Genomic DNA, 25,958 nt, shown 5'->3' on the forward strand with positions numbered 1-25,958 from the left:
TGTGATACCCCCTAGCGCCCTCTAAAGCAGGGAGGTGTGATGAAGGAGCAGCCGCCATCTTAGATATGGGGCCACATGTCTGAGCTTGGCATCCATTTTGGTCTAAGTTCAGGAATTACAGGCAGCTAACGGCTTCTATACCCCCAGGTGCTGTGTACTTAGTAAATACAAGCAGGATTTAGTGTTCCAATGCTAAATAGCCAGGGCCATTGGTGTGATAATGAGGATAGGCCCAAAACAGAGCTTCAAAGCTCAGGTATGGAGCCGTGCCAGCAGGGGGCCGGAAAAAAGCCTAGGGCTTCAATTAGAATGTACTTGCTAGCAGACGCAGGAATATATGTCCTTTGTGTGTCCCAGATGCTTTGGCTCCATCCTAGGAGCATGGATTATGAACTCATCTTTCGAGTTATGGACACATGAAAATATCCGGGTGACCCTGAGGAAATCGTGCATCTGGCAGTGTGACGCCCGAGTCGATTAGAGCACTGATTCCTGAGATATAGAGATTGGCCCTCTACAGTGACCCAATGGGGCCATGTCTGCACTCCAGACGACAGGCAAAACAAACCGCATTCACTGGTACCTCTCATGTTCTAATCCGATCATGCTGTAGAAAGTTATCCCCTTTCTTAGATATTGGAAATAAGTTCTGCAGAGAGCTAAAGGGTGGAGATTATTAGCCCACCCTCTGACACAGGGGGAGGAACCTAGCGTGTTTAAGGACTAGCAGCCCCTGGCAGACATTCATTCTTTCACACAGAAGATCCAGACGATGACGATCTAAGAAGGGCCTGGGGACAGACCTGCCGAGGGGAGCAGCGGCCCATGCTTTGGGGGTCTGTCCGGCAACTAAGATTCTTGTACCTGTGGACTGCAGAGCTCCCCAGCACCCACATGACCCTACAATCTGGTAAATTGACTTCCAGCTTAATATCTTAAGTCTTGTACCCTTATTGTTATATCTTTTCTCTGACTGCAAATTTACTGTATATTTCTGTAATTATCTAGTGCGCCCTTAAGGCAATTAAACTATAAACTTAATCTTGGGCTGATGCTTTTACTCTGATCACGAATCTTAGAACCCCCAGCGGGTAACAGGACCTCCTCCCCGGTGACCATTTGCTCTAGGTGCAGTTCCCTTACTGACCTGAGACAAAGGGGGCGCCGGAGAGCTGTGCCTGTGTAGTTACGTCACGGTGGTGACGTGGGAGGAACGGGTCTGTGTACGTTCCTCCACACCCCCGTTCGTTCTTCTTCAACAGAACAACTGGCGTTAGAGTCTGAGGTCCGGGAACTTCAGCAGAAGGGAGTCCTGGTGAAAGTCCCAGAGGTACAAAGAGGTAAGGGATTTTATTCCCCCCTCTTCTTGGTCAAAAAGCCCGATGGCTCCTTCCATACCATCATAAACCTTAAAAGCTTCAATAAATTTATTTTCATTCGCACCTTCAAAATGGAGTCAGTTAAATCTGCCATAAAGCTGCTGTTTCATGGTGGTTTTAGACCTTAAAGACGCTTATTATCACGTCCCGATACAGGTAGATCACCAGCGGTTTCTAAGAGTAGCGGTTTCATTGGGGGGAATAGTAAGCCACTTCCAATTCAGAGGACTTCCCTTAGGGGTCGCTGTTGCACCACGAGTTTTCACTAAAATAGGAAGTTATGGCTCATTTACATGAACAGGATATCCTCGTGATACCTTATTTAGATGACCTGCTAATTGTAGGACATTCAGAGTCACATTGCACCGCACAACTTACAGAAGCTAGTATCCAGCCTTCAAGAGTTGGGATGGATTAATTTAAAAAAATCGCCGTTGCAACCCCTGGAAACGCAGCAGTTCCTCGGTCTTCTAATAGATTCCAGGTTACAGGAATGTCGGTTACCAGAAACAAAAGTGGACAGTATTCAGCAACAAACACTCAGGGAAATACAGAACCCTTCGATCACTCTAAGGGGGGCAATTTCACTATTGGGCTCACTCACTTCATGTATACCAGCGGTTCTCTGGGCCCAATACCACACCAGGTCCCTGCAGTGGGATGTGTTACACAACACTTATCAGCTAGAAGGTCACCTAGAGAAAAAATTTACACTGTCCCACGAGTCGGTACATTCTCTTCGGTGGTGGACTCACATACCAAACCTGCGTAGAGGTGTTCCCTGGGTAAATCATATCCCATATCATAACCACAGATGCTATCCCCAAGGGTTGGGGGGCGCATATGGGGGAGATGTGGGTCCAGGGGGTATGGTCACCACAGGAACAGTACTACTCATCTAATATAAAGGAGTTACTAGCGGTAGAGCGGGCCTTAAGTGATTTCCTTAGGTCCCTACAGGGCCAACACGTCAGGCTTCTCTCAATCAGGTTACCGTAGCCTACATTAACCATCAAGGGGGAATGCGCTCCAGGGCATTAATGGAGGTGGCAAATCATATCTTTCAGATAGCCGAGGTCCATCTTCTATCCCTTACAGCCCTCCATATAAAATGGAAACACAATATTACGGCCTATTTCCTAAGCCGCAAGATGTTCAGACAAGGAGAGTGGGTACTAAACAGGGCCGTCTTTGAACAGATCATGCACATGTGGGGGTCCCCAGAAGTAGACCTGTTTGCCAACATAAAGAACAGGCAGCTACATCAGTTTTGTTCTTTGGACTGAAGAGAAGACCCGCACACAGTGGACGCTCTCCTAATCCTGTGGAACTTTGGCCTGGCTTACGCCTTCCCCCCACTGAATCTAATACCGATAGTGCTGAGGAAGATTCGAGAAGACAAAGCCCGCATACTCCTGACAACTCCATTCTGGCCCAGGAGACCGTGGTTTCCTTGGCTGAGGAAGATGTCTGTGATCCAGCCATGGATTCTCCCGGAGCTCCCAGATCTCCTCTCCCAGGGTCCAGTATTCTATCCGCGTGTGTCCAATTTACATCTAGCGGCGTGGAATTTGAAGGGGCACTAATGAGTGGGAAGGGCTTCTCCCTGGGGTTAGTCAGCAGAAAACCTTCCACGACAAACATCTATGTCAGAATTTGGAAAAAATTCTTGTCAGCCTCGGGGGCGGAGGTTGGTCAGAGAATCTGTATTAACCAGGTTTTGGAGTTCCCACAGAAGGGGTTAGAGATGGGTCTTGCCACTAACACGCTCAGAGTCCAGGTTTCAGCCCTAGGGGCATTATACAACTGTAACCTAGTGAGCAACTACTGGGTATCCAGATTCATAAAGGCAGCGGCTAGGTCCAGGCCCATCATTAAAAAGAAGCTAGTTCCCTGGGATCTGAACTTGGTGCTATCAGCCTTAACAGAAGCCCTGTTTGAGCCTATTGATTCTGCCCCTATTAGGTTCCTATCCTTCAAGACTGCCCCACTGGTCGCACTGACATCTGCCAGGAGGGTTAGTGATTTGCAGGCTCTCTCTAGACTTCCCCCGTATACAGTTTAGAGAAGACAGAGTCGTACTAAAACCAGACCCCTTGTATCTGCCTAAGGTTGCTTCAAAGTTTCATAGATTACAAGAGATAGTCCTTCCCTCCTTCTGCCCGAACCCTGTTAGCCAGTCAGAGAAAAAACTTCACTCACTAGACGTAAGAAGATGTCTCCTTACTTATATTAGGGCCACAGATTCTTGGAAGAGGGACAAATCCCTATTCGTTTCATTTCAGGGAGTTAGGAAAGGGCTTAGGGTGTCCAAAAACACTTTAGCCAGGTGAATTAGGGAGGTAATTTCTCTGGCTTACACAGCAGGTTGCGCAGAAGCTCCAGAAGGCGTAAGAGCACACTTGAGCTGTGGCGACGTCATGGGCAGAATGCTCGGAGGTATCCATCGAGGACATTTGTAAGGCAGTTACGTGGTCCTCTCCATCTACGTTCTTCAAACACTATAGGCTGGATTTGGATGACTCCTCCGATCTCACGTTCGGGAGAAAGGTGCTTGAGGCAGCTGTCCCTCCCTAGGCTTTTTACATCTCTGTAATTCTCTCGTGGTGCTGTCGTGGCGACTGAATAAATGCTTAACTACTTACCGGTAGTGGTGTTTTTCAGGAGCACACGACAGCACCTTTCCATTCCCTCCCTTTTCTTTCGTTTTTCTTCAGCACCTTTTTTTCTCAAGAGTTAGACCTTAGGCACGGGTGTGAAGAAAATTCGATTGGATGTATATATATATATATATATATATATATATATATATATATTGCTACTAACCAGGGAGGTCCTCTCATGCTCTGTAATCCAACTGAAGCAAGGGAGAGGGCCGCCCTTTTGTGTCTGTAGGTTTCCTGTCCCCGAAGGGCAGATCCCCTCTCTCGTGGTGATGTCGTGTGCTCCTGAAAAACACAGCTACCGGTAAGTAGCTAAGCATATTCTGTGGCTCCCCGCCATGGCTTGTAGCCGGACTAAAGGTAACTGCGACTGCCGGATTGCTGGTGGCTGAGGTTGGATGCAAAGCTGATGGGTGTTTGTCACTATGACACTCTTCACACTTAATGGCAGATTCGCAGTCCTTGGCCATGTGATCTAATGAGGCGCAGCACTTGAAACCCCCCTCAAGTTCACTGAGGATTTTCTTACGCTCCTGCATGGTTTTGGACCTGAAGCCTCTACATTTGTTCAACGAGTGTTTTTTTGTGAATGGGACACTGACGATTGAAAGACTTATCCCTCGACATAATAGTGTACTGTTTATCGGCAGTTACTGCAGGTAGTGGCAGGATAGTCTTCCTGTGACGCTTTCATACCTTGAAGACGGTGTTGCTTGAGCTATAATGTTAGACTCCAGGAAGTCTAGGCTAGGGTCGTTCCTAGGCCTGTTCGTCAATGAACTTGCAGAATTGATTGAACGGAGGAAAGGTGACATCATGTGACCTTTTGTACCTGGAAACACATACTGCCACTTCTCTTGCAGACTATGCAGCAGCTCTGAGACGATTGGGTTCACCCCATTGGCAGGGTCCAGGTAGCATAATCCAGACAGACGAGGGTCTCTTTTTGCAAGTTCCAGCTCCATAACCAGATCACTTAAGTCCAGAAGCTTGTGGGCTTCCTTAAAGTTGATCCTTGGAACGTTCTGCAGTCTCTTGAATAGGGACTTTTCTATGGCTTCAGCGCTGCCATAGGTTCTTTCGAGTCTCAGCCAGGCAGCATCAAAGACCTGCTTCAGCTTGCCCCACGTAGACGGTCCGAAGACTCTTGATACGGTTTGTGGAGTCAGGACCCAACCATTTACCCATGAGGTCGAGCTCCTGTTCCGCGGATAGGTTGAGGTCAGTAATGGCGTCCTTGAAGGTTGCTTTCCAGGCTCTGCAATTCTCTGCACAGTCGTCAAAATTTGAGAGGCTGGTGCTGATTAGCTCTTTGCTCACCATAAACCTGGCAAACTCGGACATGTCTGATCCTTCACTCCTTGTTACCGTGTTAGCTTGTGGTGCCCTTCGGGCGTATAAGCTGTGTGGCGTGCAGGGGTGAATTGTTCCCGGGTAAAATGATGTTGCTGCAGGATTGAGCTGTGGTTTAACCTCTGGAGATTTCGATGACTGCAGCTTGAACTGTGGAGATGGACTGGAATGCGTCTTGTGGTCGTCTTGTGATGATTGCCGCTCCTGAGGGGACACATTATGGCGTTGGTCTTGGGTCTCTGCAGATGCTGTGGGTAACACTGGCAACGTAAATTTGGCTGACTTGGACGTTTCCACATTGTTGGGTTGAACGTCGCTGGAGAAGGTGTATGCTGCAGATATCTGTTTCTGCACATAATCACTGGTACTGACAGCTGGGTCCTCTTCTTCCAGTGCTGGTAGGCAAATCGGGTGGAGGTTTTGCTTCAATGCTTGCTCGAGTATTTTTACTTCAGCTAATGCAATTTTTTCCTCCATTTCTGTTTGAAGAATCTTTGCCCGAGCCTCTGCTTCTGTTTGAAGGATCTTTGCTTGGGCCTCTTCTTCTGCTTTCTTGGCTTCTGCCTCTGCTTTCTTGCTTTCTGCCTCTGCTTTCTTGGCTTCTGCCTCTGCTTTCTTGCTTTCTGCCTCTGCTTTCTTGGCTTCTGCCTCTGCTTTCTTGGTTTCTGCCTCTGCTTCTGCTTTCTTTTCTGTGTAGGAACGTCTTAGCTTGGATCGCTCTGCGTTTAAACGGGCCTCTAGGATTCTGTCGCTGAGGGTTGAAGTCCTTGAGCAGGATGATTTGTATGACCGAGTGTCTGGATGAGCCTGACCTGTGGGATCTTGATTCTTGCAGATGAGCAATACGGAGCTTCGCTTTATCTTCTTGCACGTCTTGCACGGCGGCGTCCCTTTCTCTTTCTGTGGAATCTACTTTGCTTAATTCTGATGAGGCGTCATCAATATTAGTCTTTTAGGAAGGCAACGTACCTTGCGGACAGTCTCTTGTATCTTCCGTGGGCCGTGTCTAGCCGTTTTATAGCGTCCTGTAGACTCGCTGCATCATTTTTGTGGCGTTGGATGCTTGACATGAGGGAGGTGACTCGTTCCCATTGGACGTTCAGGTTGTCATTGAACTAATCCTTCGTGGAATGGTAGTTCTTGAGGACCTTTAACGTTGGCTTAAGGGAGCGTACTGGTCGTGAGTCTTAGTCTGTTTGTGAAGCTGGCTCTGTTTCCTGCTCTTCATAATGGGCAGTATCGGGTTGCATTTGCTCTGTTTCAGCAGTGGGAGACTGTGAAGGGTCTTTTTTGGCCATTTTGATTTAAGGTGCACTGTCTCTTTAAGAAACTGAACCTTTGAATTGGAGGCTGCAAATCGCAGTGCAGCTTAGTTAAGACATCCTGACAAGATTCTCTAGCTGTTTTTGGAGAATTGTGGGGTTTTGCAATCTGCAGCAATGTGGTATAATATACAGAGAGTCTCTAAGCACAATGCGGTCTGGGGTGACGATGCAGACAGTTTCTTAGCAGAGCAGGGCTGCAGTATGTGAGCAGGCAGATGGGTTGGGATATAAGGGTGATTCTGCCGGGCTTCAAGGCAGTTTTTCGACTGTTCTGTCCCCACATGAGGCGATTGGAGGTATAGTTGATTGGGGCTGGGAGAGATTCCTACCTTCCGTTTCCTCAGTGCAGGGCAGACAGGACCATGTTGCTCAGCGTCCAGAGAGATAATGCTAATGCACACCAGGGATTGTGAAGTCCAGACTTGTTTAATTGGAAATCTGGACATACAGCATAATGCAATAAGTTCTCCAGAAATGCAGAGTGTTATCAAAGTGATACAGCAAAGTTGTTAACAAGGTGGTGCAGCAAAGTGATAAGCAAGGTGGTCGAAAAACTGATGCCTTTCACAGCTCGGTACAAGCATGTCTCTCCCAGGTGAAAGTGAAATTAACAATGGCTGGAAGCAGGAAGAGAAGGCGTGACCTCTGAACAGGAAGTGAAAGGCATGTACAAGAATTAATTAGCTGCAGGCTGCCATACAGAAAAAGGACCAGCAGGTGGCAGCAGAGCAAATGCAAGACAACCATATATGCATAACTTAGACGGAACAGCACAGAGTGGTCATTACAGGTTGTAAGCTTTTTTGAAGAGGTGGGTTTTCAGGTTTCGTTTGAAGGATCCAAATATGGTGGATAACCAGACGTGAACAGAATACCAGAGGATGGGGGATATTCGGGAGAAATCTTGGAGGCGATTGGGTGAGGAGCGAATAAGCGTGGAAGAGAAAAGGAGGTCTAGGGAGGACCGGAGATTATGTGAGGGAAGAAAGGTTATGGATGGCTTTATAGATCAGTGTTAGTAGTTTAAATGGATATGCTGGGAAACTGGGAGCCAGTGAAGGGATTTGCAAAGAGGGGAAGCAGGAGTGTAGCGAGAAGAGAGATTAATTAGTCGGGCAGCAGAGTTAAGGACAGACTGGAGGGGTGCGAGAGTGTCAGAAGGTAGGCCACAGAGGAGGATGTTGCAGTAGTCATGGCGGGAGATGATTAGGGCATGCACAAGCATTTTGGTAGAGTGAGGGTTGAGGAAAGGATGGATTCTGTATACATTTTTGAGCTTGGATTAAAGGACAGGGCAGAGTCAAGGGTTACTCCGAGGCAGCGGATTTCCAGGACGGGGAAACTGTGATTTCATTTATTGTGATAGATAGATCAGGTACGGAAGGTATGCAAGATGGAGGAAAGATAATCAGCTCAGATTTGTCCACATTGAGCTTGAGGAAGCAAGAGGAGAAGAAGGAGGATATGGCAGATAGACACTCTGGGATTCTGGACAAGATCTGGGCCAGAAAGGTAGATCTGAGTGTCATCAGCATATAGATGGTACTGGAAGCCATAGGACTTTATGAGCTGTCCCAGGCCAAGGGTATAGATTGAGAAGAATAGGGGTCCTAGAACAGAGCCTTGAGGGACACCAACAGAGAGAGGGTGAGATCAGGAGGAAGTGTGGGAGTAGGAAACACTAAATGTGCGGTTGGTAAGGTATGAGGAAATCCAGGATAGGGCAAGATCTTTGACACCAAAGGAAGAGAGGATCTGTAGTAGGAGGCAGTGGTCAACTGTGTCGAAGTGGTCAACTGTGTCGAAGGACTGGTCTAGAAGGAGGAGTACAGAGAATCCTCTGCTAGCTTTGGTTGTAAGTAAATGGTTAGTGAGTTTGGTCAGGGCAGTCGCTGGAATGGTGGGGACAGGAGCCAGATAGTCGGTTGTCGAAGAGCGAGTTAGATGTAAAGTGAGAGGAAAGATCAGCATGATGTGCTGCTCAAGGAGTTTGGAAGCCAATGAGAGCAAAGATATGGGGCAATGTCAGACTAACTTAATTTCCTTCTATGACAGAATCACTTACTGGGTGGATCAGGGAAATGCTGTAGATATAGTATATTTTGACTTCAGCAAAGCATTTGACAAAGTATCTTACACCATGCTTATTGAGAAAAATGACTAAGAACGGACAAGGCAACTGTTAGGTGGATTCATAACTGGCTTAGCGATCGGACCCAAAGAGTGGTCGTAAATGGCTGCACATCCAGTTGGAAGAATGTCTCAAGTGGGGTACCACAGGGCTCTGTTCTGGGCCCTGTATTGTTCAACATATTTATCAATGATTTACTTAAAGGAATTGAGGGTACACTTATTAAATTTGCTGATGACACAAAGTTAGGAGGGATAGCTAATACTAGAGTAGAGAGAGAGGATTCAAAAAGATTTAAATAAACTGGGGCAGTGGGCAGCAACTAACAGAATGGTTTTTAACAGGGAAAAATGCAAAGTACTACATCTGGGCAGTAAAAATGACAAAAGCATATACAGAATGGGAGGAATAGGGCTAAGCAACAGCACATGTGAAAAAGACTTGGGTATACTAATAGATCATAAACTAAACATGAGTCAACAGTGTGATATAGCAGCAAAAAAAGGCAAATACAATTCTGGGATGTGTCTACAGAAGCATACAGTCTAGATCACGTGAAGTCATTATCCCCCTCTACTCCTCTTTGGTCAGACCTCATCTGGAATACTGTGTCCAGTTTTGGGCACCACATTTTAAAAAAGATATCAACAAACTGGGGCAAGTTCAGAGAAGAGCAACCAGAATGGTGACTGGTCTGCAAACCATGTCCTATGAGGAACGGTTACAGGAATGTTTAGCTTGCAAAAAGAGAAGACTGAGAGGAGACTTAATTGGTGTCTACAAATATCTCAAGGGCTGTCACATTGTAGAAGGATCATATTTATTCTCATTTGCACAAGGAAAGACTAGAAGCAATGGAATGAAACTGAATGGGAGGAGACAGATTAGATGTTAGAAAAAAAAAAATGACAATGAGGGTGATCAATGAGTGGACCAGGCTGCCACGATAGTTGGTGAGTTTTCCTTCAATGGAAGTCTTCAGTGGCTGGACAGACATCTGTCTGGGATGATTTAGTGAATCCTGCTTTGAGCAGGGGGTTGGACCAGATGACCCAGGAGGTCCCTTCCAACTCTACCATTCTATGATGCTATGAGGATAGGTGTGATCGTTGTGTGCTTGAAAGCAGAGGGGAATGTACTAGAAGTTACTGATAGGTTGACGCGATGGGTTAGGGATGGGATAAGTGTAGTGGTGAGGTTGGGGAGGAGGTGGGATGGGATGGGGTCAAGTGCACAAGAAGTGAGGTGATTTGGAGAGATGAGTAAGCTCTCCTTCAGTGATTTTGGAGAAGGAAGTTATGGGATTAGGACATTGATCTGGCAAAGGGGTTGTGGTGGTTGAACAACAAAGACTTGCCTTGTTTGGTCTATCTTATTTTTGAAGTGCATGGCAAAATCATCGGCAGAGATTAGGGAAGTCGGAGGGGGCAGTGATTGGAGGGAGTTAAAAGTGTTAAACATGGGGTTGTGGGATAAGGTAGATACAAGGGATGTAAAGTAGGCCTGTTTAGCGGAGGTGAGAGCTGATTTGAATGCGAGTGTTGCTTGTTTGAATGGGGTGAAGTCGTCTTGTGAGTGATGTTATTGTGCCAGGATTGTCTGCATGACGGGGCGACCGATTCGATGGCTGATGCAATATTGGCATTGTAGAAACTAGTGGCAGTGTCTGTGTCATGGAGTGGAGCTATGGAGGACAGTGGTAGAATAGAGTCAGAGAGTGTGCGAGTGTCTTGATGTGCGAGGTTTCAGCGGGGGGGTGCAAGCAGGTGGACATAGGTGACAGGTGAGGACAGTGATGAGAACGTGAGTAAATGGTGGTCAGATAGCGAGAGAGTGGAGGTAGTGAAGTTAGATAGGGAGCAGAGATGGGTGAAGACTAGGTCTAATGTATGTTTGTCTGTGTGGGTGGCTGAGGACCACTGAGTAAGTCCAAAGGATGAAGTGAGCAGCAGGAGTTTTGAGGCTGCTGACTGCTGGTTGTCAATGGGGATGTTGAAGTCACCCATGATGATGGTCGGAATGTCAGCAGAGAGAAAGTGAAGAAGCCAGGTGGAGAACTGGTCAATAAAGGCAGAGGTCGGGCCCGGAGGTCGTTATATGACGGCCACTTGGAGGTTGCAGGGAGAGTAGGTGCGGACAGAGCGGACTTCAAAAGAGGGGAGGACAAGGGAGGTGGGATTGGGTTAAAGGTACAGTTGGACAAAAGGAGAAGGCTCACTCCTCCACTATGTCTGTTGCCAGAGGGAGGAGTGTGGGTGAAGTGGAGGCCGCCGTAACATAGCGCAGCAGGGGAGGCTGTGTCGGAGGGTGTCAGCCATGTTTCAGTGAGGCCCAGGAAGGAAAAATTACGAGAGGTAAAGAGGTCGTGAATCACATGGAGTTTATTGCAGACGGAGCGGGCATTCCAGAGTGATCCAGAGAGAGGGAGTAGGGTGGTGGGCATCAAGGGCATGGATTTGAAGTGGGCGAGATTTCAGGTGTTTATATTGGGTTGGGAGCGATAGGAGGGGTAGTAATGGGAGCTATGAGTTGTGGCGGTCCAGGATTGGGAGATATGTCGCCAGCAGTGAGGAGAAGCAGAGAAGGAGAGCAGGTTGGAGAAGGAGAGTGGGCAGCTTGTTTTATGTTTTAGTATGAGAGATGTGATGTTGAGGAGGAGGTCAGATGGGGAGGCAAGAATGAAGGGGAGATTATTATATGGTTTGATGGTGCTGGGGTATGTGGATAGTGAAGGAGAGTGAGACGTAATGGTGCCAACACTGTTAGAGTGTATGTCAGCATGATGAGAGTAAGTGTGGAGGAAGGAGAAAGAAATTTAGTACATTTAACAACAGTGGTTAGTCGTACCTTCTGTTCAGATCTGGCTAATTTCTGGCATATTTCTGCTGTATCCTTATAGAGCCATCCTTACGGAGACAGACCACGGTCAGACATTGATGAACTATATGTTAGGAATGGCGGAACGCACTAAATAAAAATAATAATAAAGTGCGTTCGCCACTCGGGGTCCACCGTGCAGTAGATGATATGGCTGCTGCTAAGTGGTGGCAGGCAAGCAATATGGCGGAAATGCGCACGTGGGTTAAACGTCACCCAGGTGCGCAGAGCAATCTCTGTTAAGTCACAGAGGTGCCAACAAAGACAAATACAATAAGGCTGAGCCTGTTGGAGTCACAGTACTCAGAGTAAATGCACACATGGTATCTGGTCACAGGAGCAGAGCCAAAGACAGCGGAACTGCATCCATCTAGAACTACCGTGCGTGCGACGTCGCAACTGCGGACGCCGAGGGCTGCAACTGCAGCACGGCGTAGGACACTGCCGCTAGATGACAAAGCTAGTACGCAAGCGCAATGTTGGATGCTAGCAACTGTGGATGATGTAGTAGTGGCGCTGGCGCTGACTCTAAGCTTAGTCCCTGTCCACATACGTAATATCAGAGGGAAGGGGTTTCAAATGAGTAATTCACCAGAATCATACATCCATCATCATTCACACAGTAGCAACTAGAGACTATACTAGTGCATGGCGGAACGGCCATGAGCGCTTTTTATAGCAGCCGGGACCTTCCGGAAGCTTCCAGATCTCCGAGATGGACCAATGAGATCTGGAGCAGGACCTGAGCACATGACTCCCAATCTCCAATGGGAAATCGTCTCATGAGCATGCTCAGTAGGAGGACAGAGGGACTTAGCCCCTGGAGAGATTTGCTGCAAGGCAATCTCCTCTGCGGTAGATAAACAGCAAGAGACCGCAGAATGTAAGGGTCTGGATTCCTGCAGAGCAGACGCAGAAACCTGATGCCTAACACTATATACTGTTAGGGCTGGCGGAACGCACCAAATAATAAAGATGGTAATAAGGTGAGTTCGCAGCCCAGGGTCCACCGTGCAGGGGTGGTAAACTGCTGCTCAGTAATGGCGGTATAATAGAGGAACACATGCGGGTTAACGTCACCCGGTGTGTACAGTGACGGACTCTGTTGCTTCACAGAACCGCACTACCGCTGAACATAAATGCCGGAGCCTGTTAAAGCTCACAGAGCTCGGCAAGGTAAACGCTCATTATCAAGTCACAGAACTCAATCCCAAAGACACAGGGTCAGAGTCCCTCTTGACTTACTAAGCTTGCGGCGTCGCAATTGCGGACGCCACTAAGTGATGCTGGCGACTGTGGAATGTCGACCAAGTGAACAGTGGTGTACAGATCAAGCCACCACATGGTGCTGATGCCAGTCTCTGACTGCCTCCTACTTGCTCCTCAGCCTGGGCGCTAACAGGCTAAGCTACACAACACATGCGTGCCAAGGGTAGGGGTTTCCAATGAGTCATTCACCAGAGACATTCATACATGCATACAACTCTCACTCCACATGGTCTAAATCTTTCTCTATATTAGCGCATGGCCGAGTGGCCATGAAAATCTTTTATAGCCGTGTCCTTCCGGGACCTTCCTGACCTTCCTGATGGTACAATCTGAGCTGGAGAAGGACCTGAGCAATGACCTCGGATCTGCAATGAGAGATCGTCCCACGGGCATGCTCAGTGGACCGAAAGGAAGACTTAGTCCCTGGAGTAGCTTGCTGCTGACCAGCATGTGTTGCTATAGCTGGACCAGAGGTTGCAGCAGCAACCAAACCTACAGAGCTGGTCTGAGCAGAGCGCCTGCATCGACGAGTCTGCTGAGCAGCCTCCTCTGCGGCTGGAGAGGAATGGGAGACTGCCAAATGCAAGGCTCAGGATTCCTGCTGTGCAGCGACAGGAGCCCGATGCCTAACATTACCCCCCTCCTAGGGCCCCCTCCCCTCTGAGCCTCGCTGCGCTCAAATGCCGCAATGAGAAGCGGAGCGTGGATGTTCACCACTGGCTCCCAGGTCCGAGCTTCTGGACCATGACCTTTCCAGTCCACCAAATAAAACTTTTTCCACGTATCAACCTTGGTCCCACGATGGCATTAACCTCAAACTCGTCTGAGGACAGGTCTGATGTTCCGGCAGATGACTCGGAGAACTGAGACATGTGGACTGGCTTAAGAAGGGACACGTGGAACGTGTCAGAGATAGCCAAGTGTGGTGGAAGGGCCAGCCGATAGACCACAGAACTGATCTGCTCGAGGACCTTAAAGGGACCAATGTAGTGAGGAGCGAACTTAGTGGACTCAAATCGCAGCCTGATGTAACGGGCGGAGAGCCACACTAAGTCACCAGGGAAGAAGGTTGGAGCAGGACGCCGGTGTGCATCCGGAGACCCTCATTCTCTCCTTAGAGGCCCGAATAGCATCCTGGGTGCGGTCCGAAATATCGCGTGCCTCCACCGCCCAGTCTGCCACCCTAGAGTCGGTGGAAGACACGGACATGGTCACCGGGACACGAGGATGTTGGCCGTAGTTAAGGAGGAATGGGGTTTGGCCGGTGGAATCGGCCACAGTGTTGTTCAAGGCAAACTCTGCCCACGGCAACAAGGATGCCTGTTATGATTGGGCCACCGAGGAGGCGAGCAAGCCCAAGCTAAGCCACAGAAAACCAGAGAGGTTGGTAGCTAAGCGGATTGCAGACCCCTGATCCTATCCACACAACTAGCAGTAGCCGTGGAGTGTGCCTACGATGATCCTAGAAGCCTCGGAACAGCCGGAGAGCTAACTAAGCCTAAAGCAAGAAAGGGGAAATCTAAACTGCCCCAGAGCAGACCCCAAAGGAATAGATAGCCCCCAAACATATATTGTCGGTGAGACAAGATGAAAACACAAATGCAGGTAGGAAAATAGACTGAGCAAACGATGGGGCCCACACTGACTAGATAGGACAGGAAAGGAAAGACACTGTCTGCAATTACGCAAAAACCCTAACCCGTAACCAGAGTTAGGCCAGAAAGCGAATTCACAACAGATGCCCAGTCATCCTGCCTGGCCGAGACAAAATGTCGGAGACATGACCAGGGTCTGGTTGGCCCTCTCTACCAACCCGTTCGTCTCGGGATGATAGGCCGATAAGAGATTCAGCTCAATACTGAGCAAGTGACAGAGCTCTCTCCAGAACCGAGATGCGAACTGGGGACCCCGGTCACTGACAATCTTGTCTGGCATGCCGTTTAACCGGAAAACATGTTTAACGAACAACACTACTAGGCCTTGTGCGGAAGGTAGCCGAGAGAGAGGCACCAAGTGCACCATTTTAGAAAAATGGACGGTGACGACCCAAATAATTGTGCTGCCACTGGACTTGGGTAGACCCAAAGTCCATGCCAACCATCTCCCAGGGCCTGTCCACCACGGGTAAGGGGTAAAGTAACCCAGCGGGTCATTGCCGGGAAGACTTATTCTTGGCGCAGGAGACGCACGCCTGAATATAGTCCCTGATGTCACGGGCCATATGCAGCCACCAGTACGTCCTCGCCAAAAGCTCAACTGTCCGCTTTGTACCAAAGTGTCCACCCACCTTGGACGCGTGAGCCCAAGAGAGGACCTACGGATGCAAATGAGCAGGGACAAAAGTCTTGCCCAGCGGTACAGAGTCAAGGGCGACCGGAGCCACCATCCTCAGGCTCTCAGATGGTACAATTAACCGAGGCTCCTCCTCCTCTGCTGATACCATGGAACAAGAGAGAGCATCGGTCCGGACATTCTCACCGGAAAGAAAATGTAGGGTGAAGTCGAACTGGGAGAAAAAGAGAGACCATCGGGCTTGGTGAGATTTTAGCCGCTGGGTGGTTTGTAAATACACTAAATTTTTGTGGTCAGTGTAAACTTGGAAGGGGTAACGGGCCCCCTCCAGGAGATGTCTCCATTCAGAAAAGGCCAATTTCATGGCCAGCAACTCCATGTCCCCAATGGAATAGTTCCTCCACCGGTGAGAAGGTTTTAGAAAAGAAGAAGCAAGGGTGCTTCCGACCTTGAGCGTCCTTCTGGAACAGGACCACTCCAGCACCGACGGACGAGGCATCCACCTCTAAAATAAACGGTTTATCTACATCGGGGCAATGTAAAATGGGAGCGCTGGCAAAATTAGACTTAATAGAGAGGAAGGCCTTGGAGACCTGCTCTGACCACAATTTAGGATTTGCTCCCTTCTTGGTGAGAGCCACCAAGGGAGCTACCAAGGTTGAGAAGTGAGGAATGAATTGGCGGTAATAGTTAATAAATCCCATAAAGCGCTGCACCGCCTTGAGGGAATGAGGTTCCTGCCAATTCATAACCGCCTGTAGCTTGGCAGGATCCATAGCCAATCCCTGGGCGGAGATGATATAGCCCAGGAATGGAAAGGACTCCTGCTCAAACACACACTTCTCCAACTTGGCGTAAAGTGAGTTTGCCCATAGGAGGTCAAAGTCTTTGCAAACATCTCTCCGGTGGGAGTCTATATCTGGAGAGTAGATGAGGATATCATCCAGATAGACTACAACCGAGGTGGTGAGTGTTATGAATGAGTCACTGAGGAGGAAAAACAAAAAGCAAGCTAAGTCCAGAAAACCGGAGAGGTTGGTAACTAGCGGATTGCAGACCCCTGATCCTATCCACAACAACTAGCAGTAGCTGTGGAGCGTGCCTACGGTGGTCCTAGATGCCTCGTCACGGCCGGAGAACTAAATAAGCCTAAAGAAAGAAAGGGAAAATCTAAACTGCCCCAGAGCAGACCCCAAAGCAATAGACAGCCCCCAACATGTATTGTCGGTGAAACAAGATGAAAACACAGACACAGACAGAAAGATAGGCTGAGCAAACGATGGGGCCCTCACTAACTAGAAAGGACAGGAAAGAAAAGCCGCTGTCTGCAATCACGCAAAAAACCCTGCCAAAAATAATGTCCAACACGTCTGATAGAAAAAGGCCCTGAAGTCGCTAGACTTCAAAACACTATATCAGCACTCAGGTATATTCTGAAGACAGAGCAAAAGAGATCAATTGATCAGAGACAAAATGGGGATTCAGCCCAGTCCCAGCCAGGGCTGGCTGAACACAAAAACTAAGTAAGGCTAAGTGCACACGTACCGGAACTCTCGCGGAAATTACCGCGAGAATTCCGAAATTCCAGTCCGCGGGAAAATCGCATTTTAAATTCCCGCGATTTTCCCGCGGAAAAACTAGCATTTTGCAAGCGTATTTAGCTTGCAGAATGCTAGCGTTTTCCAAGCGATCTGTAGCATCGCTTGGAGAACTGATTGACAGGTTGGTCACACTCGTCAAACATAGTGTTTGACAAGTGTGACCAACTTTTTACTACTGAGGCCGCCTATGCAGCATCAATAGTAAAAGATAGAATGTTAAAAATGATAAAAAAATAAAAAATGTTGTTATTCTTACCCTCCGACGTCCCGCGCATCCATTCCCAGTAATCCTTTGCGAAAATGCCCGCGATGACGTCAGTTCTCGCGGGATCGCGACGACTCGCGGTAATTCGCGATGACGTCGCGCGAATGACCGCGAGACTTCGCGATCCCGCGAGAACGGACGCCATCGCGGGCATTTTCGCAAAGGACTACTGGGAACGAGAGCGTGAAGAGAAGCAGGAAGACTGCGCAGGACGTCGGAGGGTGAGAATAACAATATTTTTTATTTTTAAATTCTATTTTTTACAGGGATATGGTACCCAAAGCCCGGAGGACAGTCTCCTCTCCTCCGGACCGTGGGTACCATCCGCAAATGTTCTGCTTACTTTCCGCATGGTGGGCACAGCCACATGCGGAAAGTAAGCGGAACAATGCATTCCTATGGGTGCGGGATCGCTGCGATTCCGCAAATTAATGAGCATGCTGCGGTTTTTACCGCGAAGCGATTCCGCCGCGGTAAAAACCGCAGCATTAGTACAGCATTGCGGAATCCCATAGGAATGCATGGGATGCTTATTTTTCGCGTTTTCGCGGCAAAATTGCGCGGTTAAAACCGCCGCGGAAACGCGAAAAAAACGCCACGTGTGAACTCAGCCTAAACCAAACAAAAACTCATAAGAACAATAGCAGAGAAAACTTAGCTTTTGGAAGGCAGGAACCAAACTGGAAACCAGAAGCCACAGTCAGGAAAAATCACCAGCAAGAAACTAGGGAGTCGGCTGCCTTAAATCCAATCAGAAACTCCTGATGTCCAATCGCAGTCCTCTTCCTCAGGTGGCTGGTCTCTGCCATTTAGATCAGCTTCATTACCTCCCTTCACCAACAGAGGGAGTCCAGATAGAGAACTCACTACTCCTCTGTCAGCACAGCCAGCTCCATAACCCTCACCAGAAGCCAGAGGCAAACCCGAAAATGAGCTCACAACAGTACCCCCCCTTGAGGAGGGGTCACCGAACCCTCATCCACGCCACCGGGCCAATCAGGATGGGCCCGATGAAAAGCACGAACCAATCTATCGGCATGAATATCAGAGGCAGAGACCCAAGAATTGTCCTCCTGGCCATAACCCTTCCACTTGACCAAATACTGGAGTCTCCGTCTAGCCAGACGAGAATCCAGTATTTTCTCTACCTCATATTCCACATTACCTTCAACCAATACAGGGTCAGGAGGTGCAGCCATAGGAACTACTGGCTCAACATATTTCTTCAACAGCAACTTATGAAACACGTTATGGATCTTAAACGTAACAGGAAGAGCCAATCGAAAAGAAACCGGATTAAGAATCTCCAAAATCTTGTAAGGTCCAATAAATCTTGGCTTGAACTTTGGAGAAGACACCTTCATAGAGATATTCTTTGATGACAACCAAACCATATCAACCTCTTTAAATCGGGAACCAATGGTCCTATGCCAGTTAGAAAACCGCTGGGCCTTTTCCTGGGAGAGAGACAACTTATCCACTACTTGGTCCCAAATCTGCTGCATTCTCTCTACCACAGTGTCAACACCTGGGAAGGCTGAAGATTCCACTTGCCCTGAAGAAAATGGAGGATGAAACCCAAAGTTACAGAAAAAGGGTGACATCAAGGTGGCAGAACTAGCTCTATTATTTAAAGCGAATTCGGCCAAGGGCAAAAATGAAACCCAATCATCCTGATCAGCAGATATAAAACATCTCAAATAGGACTCCAAAGTCTGGTTTGTTCTCTCCATCTGCCCATTGGTCTGAGGGTGAAACACAGAGGAGAAGGACAACTGAATTCCCAGCTTGGAACAAAAGGCTTTCCAGAATCTGGAAACAAACTGAACTCCTCTGTCCGATACAATGTTCTCAGGAATCCCATGCAACCGAACCACCTATTGTAAAAACAAGGGTACCAACTCTGAGGAAGATGGCAACTTTGGGAGTGGTACAAGATGGACCATCTTAGAGAATCTATCACAAATCACCAAGATAACAATCATTCTCTGAGAGACAGGAAGATTAGAAATAAAATCCATTGAAATATGGGTCCATGGCCTCTTAGGCACCGGTAAGGGCATCAACAACCCACTAGAGCGAGAACAGGGTTTAGACCGGGAACAAGTCCCACAGGACTGCACAAAATTCCTGATATCACGAGATAAGGCGGGCCACCACAAAGACCGACTCACCAAATCTCTGGTACCAAAAATACCTGGATGACCAGCCAATGCGGAGCAATGAACTTCAGACATCACTCTCTTCCTCCACTGGTCAGGAACATACAATTTTCCCATAGGACAACGCTCAAGTTTGTCCTCCTGGAATTCTTCCAGAGCATGTCTCAAATCGGGCGAGATGGCAGAAAGAACTACCCCCTCACCTAGGATGGTATTAGGCTTGGTCACAATAGGAGAATCAGCAAAGAAACTCCTAGAAAGGGCATCTGCCTTAACATTCTTAGTGCCTGGAAGAAAGGAGACCACAAAATCAAAACGCGTAAAAAACAAGGCCCACCTAGCCTGTCTAGGATTCAAGCGTTTGGCCGACTGAAGGTAAATCAATTTCTTGTGGTCAGTGAGGACCACAACTTGATGTCTAGCTCCCTCCAACCAATGTCTCCACTCCTCAAATGCCCATTTCATGGCTAACAATTCCCGATTCCCCACATCATAGTTGCGTTCAGATGGGGAGAACTTTCGGGAAAAGAAGGCACAGGGATTCATTTTAGATGTCACCGGATCTTTTTGGGACAAAACAGCTCCTGCACCAATTTCTGAAGCGTCTACCTCCACCTGAAAAGGAAGTGAGACATCAGGTTACCGCAAAACCGGAGCAGAAGTGACCCTCCGCTTCAGCTCCTGAAAGGCCGAAACAGCCTCTGAAGACCAATTCAACACATCAGCACCCTTCTTAGTTAAATCAGTCAGTGGTTTAGCAATACCAGAAAAATTAGCTATAAATTTACGATAAAAATTAGCAAAACCCAAAAACTTCTGGAGAGCCTTCAAAGAAGTGGGTTGAACCCAATCATAAATGGCCTGTACCTTGGCCGGGTCCATTTCAATAGTTGACGGAGACAAAATAAATCCCAAAAATGAAATCCTCTGTACACCAAAAAGGCACTTCGACCCCTTATGTCACGCTCGCGCCTTGGCTGAATGGCGTGAGCCAGGGGGGTTGTGGCCCCACTGTGCTACAAACCAGACTACCCTGGAAGGGGCGTAACTACGGCAGCTACCTTGGTCTTCACTGGAGCCTCTGATGGTGAGGTCAGGCTTGTGCGGCAGGTAGCTGCCGGGTGCCACTCCAGGGTGGTGTCTGGCTGTGGCTGCTGATCCCACTCGGGAACAGGACACCTGGACAGGTGCGAGTGACAAGCAGGCTGAGACACCGGGCAAGCCGGCACGGCTTGGAGACACAGGACAGGCGGGCACGGAATATGAGAGACAGGTTTGGACCTGTTCACACAGGAAGTGCAGGTATGGATATAGGCAGGAAGGAGTGGAATATGAAGGAACAGGTTTGGACCTGTTCACACAGGAGGTGTAGGCAGGAGGGAGTGGTGTATGCTGGAACAGGATTTGAACCTGTTCACACAGGAGGTGCAGGTATGGATATAGGCAGGAGTGTCGAGCAGGCAGAGCGGCTAGAGAGCCGAGCAGGCAGCGTGGCTAGAGAGCTGAGCAGGCAGAGCGGCTAGAGAGCTGAGCAGGCAGAGTGGCTAGAGAGCTGAGCAGGCAGAGCGGCTAGAGAGCCGAGCAGGCAGAGCAGCTAAGGAGCCGAGCAGGCAGAGCGGCTAAGGAGCCGAGCAGGCAGAGCGGCTAAGGAGCCGAGCAGGCAGAGCGGCTAGGGAGCCGTGCAGACAGAGCGGCTAGGGAGCCATGCAGACAGAGCGGCTAGGGAGCAGAATCACAGATAGGGAGGACACAAGGAAAGACACGGCAGAGAAGGAACCACAGACAAGGAGACTGACAGACAGAGGTAAGACTGAGTACAGACAGAGACACAGGGACAAAGACACAAGGACCAGGATATTCTGCCTCCTGGCAGGCGGACAGAGAACAGACAAGGCACTGGGAACAAGACTCAAGGACCAGGATATTCTGCCTCCTGGCAGGCGGACAGAGAAATGCTAGGCAAGGTACCAAGACACAGGAATACGCAGTAAGAGCCTTCAGAGAAGGCAAGACATAGGACAGGGCCTGGCTGGCTCAGCAGCAAGGAGCTAACTGAGTTTAGACATTGCACAGGCAATGTTTCAGTGGGAGTGGCGAAACTAAATAGTCAAGGGCTCTAGGTGATTGGTAAGGAACATATTACACAGGTGCACCCTGACTGCATAAGAACCAGAGAGTTCAGGCGCCGCCCCCCTATACACACAGTCTGGAAACATGGAGAGCAGAGGCACAGAGCTGGCAACAGACAGAATTTACAGCATTGCTTGAAGCAGAAAGTAAGTTGGTGTGCGGGGGATGGGAGGCCATGCAGTGATGCCAGCAGGGTTGTTGCACCTTAACATACAAGGAATTCTCCCTCAAAATCCGGAACACAGTCCGAACATGTTCCAAATGAGAATCCCAATCCCTGGAAAAGATCAAAATAGCATCCAGATAGATGATCAAAAACTTATCCACAAAGTCCCGGAAAATATCATTCATGAAGGATTGAAAGACAGAAGGGGCATTAGTGAGCCCAAAAGGCATCACCAGGTACTCAAAATGTCCCTCCGGAGTATTAAACGCCGTCTTCCATTCATCCCCATGCTTGATGCGAATAAGATTATACACCCCCCTGAGGTCAAGCTTAGTAAACCAGCAAGCACCTTTAACTCTGGAGAATAAATCAGAAATCAGGGGTAACGGATACTGAAATTTAACCGTAATTTTGTTGAGGGAACGATAGTCAATACAAGGCCTTAATGAACCATCTTTCTTGGCCACGAAAAAAAAACAGCACCTAAGGGCGAAGAGGATGGTCTAATATGACCCTTCTCCAATGACTCCTTAATATAAGATCGCATAGCCTCGTGTTCGGGTACAGATAAATTGAAAAGTCGACCCTTGGGAAATTTACACCCAGGTCTCAACTCAATTGCACATAACTCCTACGAGGAGGCAAAGACGCAGACTTGCTCTCACTAAATACATCATAAAAATCAGCCAAATAGTCAGGAACATCATGCGACTGGGGAGAGGTGGAGAAAACAGGAGTGTCGCCAAGAGCACACCGACAACCCCAACTCACCACAGATACAGATTTCCAATCCAAAACCGGATTATGGACTTGCAACCAGGGAAAACCCAGAACAATGGTATCATGTAAATTATGCAACACCAAAAATCTGCAATTTTCTTGGTGGTCTGGGCGACCCGCATTATCACCTGGGTCCAAAACTGAGGTTTATTCTTCGCCAAAGGAGTAGCATCAATACCCCTCAAAGGAATAGGCGTCCACAGAGGTGTCATAGGAAAACCACAACGTTTAGCAAAATCCAAGTCCATTAGATTCAAGGCCGCTCCTGAATCCACAAAAGCCTTCGCGGAAAATGTGGATAAGGAGCAGATCAGAGTAATTGCCAAAAGAAACTTAGGTTGTACACCACCCACAGCAAATGTGTGTGCAAAACGTTTCTCTCGTTTAGGGCAGACAGAAATAACATGAGAGGCATCCCCACAGAAAAATCCCAGCTTATTACACCTTCTAAACTCTTGACGTTGCGCCCTAGACAAAACTCCACATTGCATAGGTTCAAAATGTGGCAGCGCCTCCCGTGTAGTCTTGCGTTCACGTAAACGCCGATCAACTTGAATGGCTAATGACATAGAATCCTCAAGACCAGAGGGAACAGGAAATCCCACCATAGTATCTTTTAAAGCCTCAGACAAACCCTTCCAAAAGAGAGCTGCCAATGCACTATCATTCCATGTAGTAAGGACCGCCCACTTTCAGAATTTCTGACAGTATAACTCTGCAGGATCCTGACCCTGGTTCAATGCCAATAGGGCTCTCTCAGCATGATCAATAGCATTAGGTTCATCATATAACAACCCCAAGGCTTGAAAAAATGCATCCACATTAGTCAAAACAGGATATTCAGGTGTCAAAGAAAACGCCCAATCCTGGGGATCGCAAGTTAGGCTTCAAGGCAAGAAATAATTTACAATTATTCCAGAAAACACATCAGGAGCAGAGATCCTTGGTTCAACAGCATGTGAATGAGTGAGATAGGCGGAAATTCCCCACACTTCAGCAGCGAGCTGCTCCACACGATCAGACAATTGCTTAATCTCCATCAAGGAGAAAAAAAAAAAGAATCCTCCTACGGCCCCAGAAGAAAAAAGAGGAGAAAATATACATACAAAAAAAAATTCTGACAGTTTTTTTTTTTTTTTTACAATTCTCTCCTGCTTTTGAGTACCCTAGAATGTGTGGTATGGCTGGTGATTCTGTTATGAATGAGTCACCTAGGAGGAAAAAACAAAAAGAAAGCTAAGCCCAGAAAACCGGAGAGGTTGGTAACTAGCGGATTGCAGGCCCCTGATCCTATCCACAACAACTAGCAGTAGCCGTGGAGCGTGCCTACGGTGGTCCTAGACGCCTCGTCACGGCCGGAGAACTAAATAAGCCTAAAGAAAGAAAGGGAAAATCTAAACTGCCCCAGAGCAGACCCCAAAGCAATATACAGCCCCCAACATGTATTGTCGGTGAAACAAGATGAAAACACAGACACAGATAGAAAGATAGGCTGAGCAAACGATGGGGCCCTCACTAACTAGAAAGGACAGGAAAGAAAAGCCGCTGTCTGCAATCACGCAAAAAACCCTGCCAAAAATAATGTCCAACACGTCTGATAGAAAAAGGCCCTGAAGTCGCTAGACTTCAAAACACTATATCGGCACTCAGGTATATTCTGAAGACAGAGCAAAAGAGATCAATTGATCAGAGACAAAATGGGGATTCAGCCCAGTCCCAGCCAGGGCTGGCTGAACACAAAAACTAAGTAAACAAGACAAAAACTCATAAGAACAATAGCAGAGAAAACTTAGCTTTAGGAAACCAGAAGCCACAGTCAGGAAAAATCACCAGCAAGAAACTAGGGAGTCGGCTGCCTTAAATCCAATCAGAAACTCCTGATGTCCAATCGCAGTCCTCTTCCTCAGGTGGCCGGTCTCTGCCATTTAGATCAGCTTCATTACCTCCCTTCACCAACAGAGGGAGTCCAGATAGAGAACTCACTACTCCTCTGTCAGCACAGCCAGCTCCATAACCCTCACCAGAAGCCAGAAGCAAACCCGAAAATGAGCTCACAACAGGTGAGCATATCCCGGAAGATGTCATTCACAAAGTCTTGGAAGACGGCCGGAGAATTACAGAGCCCGAAGGGCATCACCAGATATTCATAGTGCCCATCCCTGGTGTTAAATGCTGTCTTCCATTCGTCCCCCTCACAGATGTGAATCAGATTGTTAGCACCCCGCAGGAGGTTGTAAGCACCCCGCAGGTCTAGTTTGGTAAAGACCCTAGCTCCCCGCAACCTATCAAAAAGCTCCGATATCAGGGGCAAAGGGTACTTGTTCTTAACGGTGATGGCGTTAAGACCCCTGTAGTCTATGCATGGACGTAGTTCTCCGTTCTTCTTCTGCACAAAGAAAAACCCCGCCCCTGCAGGTGACACTGACTTCCTAATAAAGCCTCTTGCCAGATTCTCCCTGATATACTGAGACATTGCATCCGTCTCCGGGATAGAGAGTGGATAAACTCTACCCCGAGGAGGCTCAGCACCGGGCAAGAGGTCGATAGGACAGTCATAGGGGCGATGAGGCGAAAGGGTCTCCGCTGCCTTCCTGGAGAACACGTCCGCATAGGGCCAATAGTGTTTGGGGAGGGAGGAGAGATCTGTGGGTACCTCAGTAGAAGCAACCTGAACACACTCCCTTTGACATTTACCAACACAAGATTTACCCCATCCCAGAATCCTCCCTGAGGACTATATGAGGGGAATGATACCGTAGCCACGGCATCCCTAATAGGACCTCGTCAATTCCTTCGGGAATGACTAGCAGGGAGATGATCTGATGGGAAGGAGACATGGATAACGTAAAAGGGATGGTCTAATGGGTTATTTGTGATGGTAGTGTCGACCCATTTATCACCCGTATGGTCACTGGCTTGGCGAGCATAACTAGCGGAATTGAGTGCCATCTGGCGAAGGCAGAGGACGTGAAGTTGCCCTCCGCCCCGGAATCCACGCAAAGCTCTACCATATGGGTGGATGGGCCAATAGAAACTGTCCCCTTAAAGGTCAACTTAGAAAAAGACACCGCTGTGTTTAGTGAGCCAGCTCCCAAGGTCACCAAACGAGGACGCTCTCCCAGTTGCCGAGAACATCTGGAGGCAAGATGTCCTGACTGCCGGAAGACATGACAGACCATGCGTACCCGAGCGGTCCGGGACTTGGATCCTGCTCGCGACGTCTTCATGGCCTCATGCGGCTTGAACGCCTGGACTGGAGGTTCCAGAGGTTTGGCGAAGGTGGGTGCCAGCCGAAACCTCTGCCTACACTGGGCTCGCTCCAACCTTTGCTCGTTAAAGCGGAGGTCGATGCAAGTAGATATTGCTATTAACTCCTCCAGTGTGGCAGGAATCTCCCTAGTGGCCAGGGCGTCCTTCACATGGTCAGCCAGTCCCCCTCCAAAATACAGGAATGAGAGCTTTACCCGGCCACTCCAGCTCGGATGCTAGGGTCCGGAAGTGAATGGCGAAATGACTGACCATGGACGAGCCTTGTGTCGATGCCAGCAGTTGGAGCGCCGTATCA

General features: G+C 48.4%; 1 protein-coding gene across 1 annotated transcript in view; it reads left to right on the forward strand.

The window, feature by feature from the left end:
• The first annotated feature begins 772 nt into the window (after positions 1-772).
• Positions 773-25,958, forward strand: part of ATAT1 (alpha tubulin acetyltransferase 1) — a 118,142-nt gene continuing 92,956 nt past the window's right edge. The window contains exon 1 of the mRNA XM_073548917.1: positions 773-910. The gene's annotated coding sequence lies outside the window, so the exon portion shown is untranslated. The remainder of the gene's footprint in view (positions 911-25,958) is intronic.

This window comes from Dendrobates tinctorius, unplaced genomic scaffold, assembly GCF_039654945.1.
Source record: "Dendrobates tinctorius isolate UK_male_01 unplaced genomic scaffold, ASM3965494v1 ptg000158l, whole genome shotgun sequence".
Taxonomy (NCBI): Eukaryota; Metazoa; Chordata; class Amphibia; order Anura; family Dendrobatidae; genus Dendrobates; species Dendrobates tinctorius.